This window comes from Aethalodelphis obliquidens, unplaced genomic scaffold (assembly GCF_003676395.1).
Source record: "Aethalodelphis obliquidens isolate GAN/ISIS:26980383/991018 unplaced genomic scaffold, ASM367639v1 scaffold24, whole genome shotgun sequence".
Lineage (NCBI taxonomy): Eukaryota > Metazoa > Chordata > Mammalia > Artiodactyla > Delphinidae > Aethalodelphis > Aethalodelphis obliquidens.
The window spans coordinates 16,068,208-16,075,444 of record NW_020837968.1 but is presented as its reverse complement, the minus strand read 5'-3'; the positions used below and the strand labels follow the sequence as shown (position 1 = coordinate 16,075,444).

The 7,237-nt window shown below is 46.1% G+C and overlaps 1 non-coding gene across 1 annotated transcript; it reads right to left on the bottom strand.

Moving 5' to 3' along the window:
- Positions 1-3,175: 3,175 nt before the first annotated feature.
- Positions 3,176-3,248, bottom strand: TRNAT-UGU (transfer RNA threonine (anticodon UGU)). Its single transcript has one exon. It is a non-coding gene; the product is annotated as a tRNA-Thr (tRNA).
- Between the last annotated feature and the right edge of the window lie 3,989 nt (positions 3,249-7,237).

The following is a 7,237-nucleotide window of genomic DNA, read 5'->3' as shown; positions in this document are numbered from 1 at the left end:
GGAAAGACACATGCACCCCAATATTCATAGCATCACTATTTACAATAACCAAGACATGGAAACAACCCAAGTGTCCATCAACAGACAACTGGTTTAAGGAGATGTGATATATATATATATATATATATATATGTGTGTGTGTGTGTGTGTGTGTGTGTGTGTGTGTGTGTATGTATACACACACATACACACAATGGACTATTAGTCATAAAAAAGAATGAAATATTGCCATTTGCAGCAATGTGAATGGACCTTGAGAATATTATACTAAGTGAAGTTAGGCAGAGAAAGACAAATATTATATGATATCACTTATACATGGAATCTAAAAAAATAATACAAGTGAATCTATATATAAAACAGAAACAGATCACAGACACAGAAAACAAACTTATGGTCACCAGAGGGAAAAGAAGGCGGGGAGGGATAAATTAGAGTATGGGATTAACAGATACAAATTGCTATACATAAACTAGATAAGCAACAAGGATTTACGTATAACACAGACGACTATATTCCATATCTTGTAATAACCTATAATGGAAAACAATCTGAAAAAAATGTATATATATAACTGAATCACTTTGCTGTACACCTGAAACTAACACAGTATTGTAAGTCAACTATACTTCAATTAAAAAAACAAAGGCTCTGGCCTGGAAGTGGGTTTTCTTGGTCATGCTTTTATTTAATTTAATGAATTTATTTATTTGGCCATGCTGGGTAGCTTGTGGGATCTTAGTTCCCCAACCAGGGATTGAACCTGCACCCTCAGCAGTGAAAGAGCAGAGTCCTAAACACTGGAAAGTGTTTTGAGCCCAGAGAGAAAGGTGCTCAGAATTCATCTGTTAAAATAGAGGACCACATCCATCAAATTCAAGGCTTTCTGAACACAGCTTTTCAACAGGAGGATAGCGGGTCTAGAGAAGGGAACTGAACAGGTACCCTGAAATGCTGGGAACCTGGGGGAGAGGCAGGGTATTCCTCTCCGGCAAAGTGGCTTTATTTTTTGGAAGGTGGCTGGCAATGCCTGTGAACTTTCATGAAGGGGTAGGACTGTGAGAAAACAACCACTAGGTCACAGCCAACATGTATTCAACTTCCTTAGAGCCTGAGGAGTTGAAAGGTTCAGAAAAATGCACACACGCATGTGCTTGTTCTTTATAGAAACCGGCAGGAGGAGGGGGAAGGGGATGAAACATGAGGACTGGGAATGGCTGGAGGGAGATGGGACTGGATTGCATCTTTTTCTTACTAATTCTGTTACTTGATGACCATGTAAAGCCAGGGTAAGGAGTCTTGGTATTAAGGTATTTGAGGATTTGAAATGGCTTTGCAAAAAGGCATTCAGCGCCAGTGAAGTGATGCCCCTTATGTGATAATTATGTATATTTTTCCTGCATAAATGGGGCCTATTTTCTCAAGGCACTCTGACCACTTGTCTCCCAGCACTCCTAGCAGCAGATATCCAGACCATAGAAGGGCAAAATAACCAACAAAAGCATGTGTGTTTTTCCAGAGCTAAAATCTTGCAAGCCAAGGTAGAAATTCTTACAGTTACATCATTCTCAAAACTAACCCACTTTAAGAAATACATTCTCTTAATGGACTTGAGGACACCATGGGGCAGGGGGAGGGTAAGCCGGGACGAAATGAGAGAGTGGCATGGACATATATACACTACCAAATGTAAAATAGATAGCTAGTGGGAAGCAGCCGCATAGCACAGGGAGATCAGCTCCGTGCTGTGTGACCACCTAGAAGGGTGGGATAGGGAGGATGGGAGGGAGATGCAAGAGGGAAGAGGTATGGGGATATATGTATATGTATAGCTGATTCACTTTGTTATAAAGCAGAAACTAACACACCATTGTAAAGCAATTATACTCCAATAAAGGTGTTAGAAAACAAAAACATTCTCTTGTTCTTTGTGGAGTTTTAGATATGTGATTTCATTTCAACCAATGCCATGCTTACTGCTTGCCAGGCACAGTACTGGCTCTGGGAGACCCAGAGATGAAAGGTTTACCTGGTGTGAGCACGGGTTAAGAATTAACCTTGAACTCAAGGTCACAGGACCCTGGCTCCTTGAACCCACACCATCCAACAGAAATATGAAAGCTGCAAATGGGAGCCACACATGTAATTAAAATTTTTCTAGTAGCCACATTAAAAAAATAGGTAAATTTAATGTACTTATTTTAATTAATCCAATATATTACAGTATTATTGTTTCAATACGTAATCAATTAAAAATTACTAATGGGACAGTTCACTTTTTTTTTTGGTACTAAACTTTCTAAATCCAATGTGTATTTTATTCTTTCAGCACATCTCAATCCGGAATATCCACGTTTCAGGCACTCAGTGGCCACATGTGACTAGTGGCTACTTTACAGACAATCCTTTATCAAGAAATCCTGGGTGGAGAGAATTCATTTATTCAGAAAAGGCTCTCGTGACCCTACTGTCACGCGACATTCTGGAATTCAGGGAAAAAACGGAGAAATGAAACCGGTTGCAAAACTTGGCTTCCCAAACCGCCCGAGACTATTTTTATGAATCGCTCCCCCTTCCTCGCGAAGGGGGCAGGACCTTGGAGCCAGGCTGGGCTCCGAAGCCAGGGCTGCCACGTGTCATCGCAGCGCGGGCCTCAGTCCAGGCCACGCTGGCCATTCTCTGAGCCCCGGGAATAGTGTCGGAAGGTGCACTCGCCGGCCGGGATCAGGAGAGTGGGAGCCTGGCCACAGCGTCGCCCGCCGGCCGAGCGGCGTAACTGCAAGCGCAGCACCGCCTCCGCGCGCCCCGCGCGCCCAGCCGGAGGTCGAGTTCCCAGCGCCGGCCGCCCCTTCTCCTTTTGTAACTCAGTGCTGGGAGTCTGCAGGGCGTTGAAAACTAGCTGGTGGAGCCTCGCGCCTCCCTTTTGCCGGTTCTTGGGCCGCAGGTCCGGGTAGCGCTGGGTCGCAGAGGACCGCTTTTCTTTTCTTTTTCCTGCTCTTTGTTGCATTCCAGGATTTTCTCTTCCGGGTCACTTCTAAAGCACAGTAAGGATGCTCATAATTTGCATTTCAGGAGTAACTTTTAATCCTGCCAGAAGTAACGTTTTCAGAAATCACTTTGCATTTTGGTGCTTGTTTATACAGGACGATTTTAAAAAATAGCACTAAGGAACACGAGGCCCCAGCGAGGATCGAACTCGCGACCCCTGGTTTACAAGACCAGTGCTCTAACCACTGAGCTATGGAGCCTGTCTTCTACGGGCACTTCTCTAGTTCAGGGACATTGGAAGCAACATTGCTTTCTGGCAGTCTGAAACTGACCCTGTGCATCCTCTATCAGTGACAATTATAAAGACAACACAATAAGTAGAAAAAAGCCCAGTCTCAAAATTTTATGATTACAAAATACTAAATCACACCTACGATAAGTTATGCATACAGATAAGTGCTGGAAGGGAAAATGCAAGAATGAAATAATGTTCCGACGACGTTATGAGTGGTACCTTTACGTCTTAAAAAATTCTCCAATCTAGTGTTTATATGACAAATTGTATCAAGTTTCGCACTTATAGGGAAGTTATAGGGGGAATGTCTTTGGTTCTTATAACTTAAATAAGTTATTGATTATGGATGAATTAATTGATTCAACACATTTATTGAGTAATTACATACTATTAGACATTAGAGTGAATAAGTAAAGCTCTGTCCCTGCTCTTTTTTTAATGATTGGGATCATGAAACGATGCCTTATTTCCTTTTGCTTAATTAACTCTTTACTGAGGGAATGAAATTATGCCCGCAGCATGACCCGTCACCGCGCGAAGGAGGACGGTGGTCACCCGCTCGTAGTGGTCTGCAGGCTTCTCTCCCTCACCTTCTTCAGGTGTCTGCTCACATTCCGTTTCTCAACAAGACACCCACCCCCTGCCCCTTTAAAGCTGCACTGTCCTCCTTATCCTGCCCTTCTGCCTCATGCTACTTAGCTTTCTTTCCTTCTAGATAATGTGCTTACTATAATTATTATTATTTGCGGTACGCGGGCCTCTCACTGTTGTGGCCTCTCCCGTCGCGGAGCACAGGCTCCGGACGCGCAGGCTCAGCAGCCATGGCCCACGGGCCCAGCCGCTCCGCAGCATGTGGGATCCTCCCCGACCGGGGCACGAACCCGTGTCCCCTGCATCGGAAGGTGGACTCTCAACCACTGCGCCACCAGGAAGCCCTGTGCTTAATATTATGTCTATTATTCTCTCCAGGTTAGGATGTTCCTTCTTCGAGGCCAAGGGTTTTTGTTTTATTCCCCGCTGTATTCCCAGCATCTAGAATAGTGTCTAGCATACAGTAGGTGCTCAATAAATGCTGAATGAATGACATCTACGATGATGTTCATTTTGTGAGCCAGGAGAAATCAGGGAGACGTTTTGGGAGGTGTCGTGTCATCATTTTCCTTTACTTCCACTTCCACAGCCTCTCCATACAAGTTGGAATTTTTAACACCCTTTAGTTTCCTTGGCCTATCGGATTTTCTTATTGTCCTGTTTCCCCGCCCTTTGCTCTGAGATTGACTGGCCTATTGCGAGGCTTTCCTCCTTCCTCTGCTCCAGGAGCCTCCAGGGGCTTCTCATTGTTCTAAGGATAAAGGGCAAACTCCTCGGGTAGTTTCATTGTTTGCATACAAACTTCTCCTCCCTCTCCAGCAAGCCTAGGAAACCCCTCCATTTCTCATTTTACGTGGCTTCTTCTGCCTGTAACATCTTAGCCTGATTTTAATGTCTCGCGTCATCTTGCCAAAAGCACCAAGAACTGGCTTATTTTCCGTCTGAGGTGATTTTGAGGAGTGCATTTGTTTCTAGCCCTGGCAAAATATCAAACACGGTGGGGCTTAAACAATAGAAACACATTGTCTTACAGTTCTGGAGGCCACAAGTCCAAATTCAAGGTGTCGGCAGGGTTGTTTCCTTCCGAGGGTTTTGAGGAAGGATCCCACCCAGGCCTCTCTCCTTGGCTTGTAGATGGCTGTCCTCTCCCGGTGTCTCTTTCCTCTATATGTGTCCATGTCTGTGTTCAAATTTCCCTTTTTATAAGGACACCAGTTATGTTGGATTAGGATCCACCCTAGTGATCTCACTTTAACTTGATTACCTCTGTAAAGACTCTGTCTCCAAACAGGCCACATTGTGAGCTACTGGGGGTTAAGACTGCCCCATGAGAATTTTGAGGGGACACAAGTTAACCTGTAACAAGTAGATCAGGCATTGAATCAAGGCAGCAGCAAGGCACCCCTCCATTCTCTTGATCCCATGCTGCTTCTGGCCAGTGGGAGCTTCACCAGCGATTTTCACCTGCATCAGCCTTCCCCACAGCCCTGGTGAAGAGGATCTGCAGGCAGCCGCAGGTGGGATGTGACGGAAAAATGGACCCTCTCCTCTCAACTCAAACTTCTGAACTGTAGGATGAAAGATCAGTAGGGTGGGCATCCTATAAAGAATGTAATTTGCTCATAAGTAACACGGCATTAGAGGACCATGTCTGGGAGGGTTTTATATTTAATTTTATATCCCTTCCTCCTTCTCTTGACCCCCTCCATCGAGCTCTAGCTCAAGTCCTTTCACCACCTGTAAAATGGAGGCCATCATTCTGGCTCTATCTCAGAGCACTCTGGGGGATTCAACACAGTTGTGAACTTGACAGTGGTCAGAGATTGTGAAGTACCAGATACAAACATGACAGGCGTTGTTCTTCATAGGCTGAACATCTCCCCCTAGTGTATGGTTGACCCAGAGCAGAACATCTCAGGGGGAGATTCCGGCTTGAGGCCCTGGGAGCAGGGAAGGCCTCCAAGGTCCAATTTGGGTGAAGGGAGAGGAGGACATAGAAACAGAAGTCCCTCAACTATGCTGTTTTTTTTTTTTTTTTTTTTTTTTTTTTTTTGCTGTAAGGCAGCAGTTTGCATGGCAGTTTGCTTTGCTTGCCGGTCACCCACAAGCTCTCCTTTCTCTCCAGCTGTGCAGGGCTGAGTCTCCTGCATCCGGGAGGTGGGGAAGTAGGACAGAGGTCGGCTCTCCACCCACCTGGGGCAGCGGCTCTGCTGCACTGTCCTCGGCATCACTGTTCCTTCATCCGCCGTCCTGGGAGCAGGCCTTATTCTATCCCATCCAAAATCAGGTGAGGACGTGAGGTGTAAGGGTCAGGGGGGACTTTCAAGTTTATGTAGCCTGCGCTTCCTTTTGAAGATGAGGAAGTTTGGCCCCGGGAGGGGAAGGGGCTGACGTCCAAGATGAAAGGTAGGCTCTTCAGTGGGGACCCGAGGGCCAGGATGTGAAGAGAGGGAGGAAATTGGAGGGTCCTCCCTGGGATCTGGTCCCTCTGTACACCCACCCACAAGTGATCTAGGGGTGTGGGGTGGGAATAGGACCCCTTAGCTGGGAGAACCCCAGAGTCTGGGCTTGGAGAGAGAGAGGAACAACACTAAAGAAGGGGAGGGGCAGGAAGTCGAGGACCCTATTGCTTTATGAACCCAACACAGACTCACAAGTGGAAGTGAGAGCAGTTAGGGACTGTGGCCCCATGTCTCAGGAAGCATAGAGCATACAGGGTTGTCTAGTTACAGGAGATTCAAAATGAGCAGAATAGGAATCCCTGCCATCCAGGTTTCCATTTAGTGCTAGAGAGGAGGGGTAAATACCCGAGTGCATTGCAATGTTCTTGGTGTCCAGTGAAGCTGGCTGCCTGGCCCAGGTGTCTGGACTCTGACCCGCACCTCCCCCCCACCCCCAGGTTGATAGGAACTCAGGACACAGGAGGGGCTCAGGGACTCAGAATCTGGGATGCTGGGGTCAGGGACCCTGAGTCCTAGATGACCCTCTCCTCTATTTGCCCAGACCCTTGGTGGGAGGGGCTGTAGCATCCTCTAGAATGACTCAGGGCACACAGCTCTTCTCAACAGCCCGGACCCATACCGCTTCCAGCTGTCAAGGGTTCAGAAAAAAAACAGAAGTAAAACCAATGAATCACTGAAGCAGTAAATAGTAAGAGTATTGTGCACGCACCAAAAAGATGGTTTGCGAATGGGGAGCACTGAAACCGAGCCATGGAATGAGCTCCAAGGAATATTGCTATAGAGCAGCTTATATAGTGTGGAGTCTGCGGCTGTTGATTCTTCACAGCGATTGGTTACAGTATTAGAATTGTTTACAATATTAGAATTTTCTGAAATGAAAAAGAGTTGGTTTCTTGGTTAT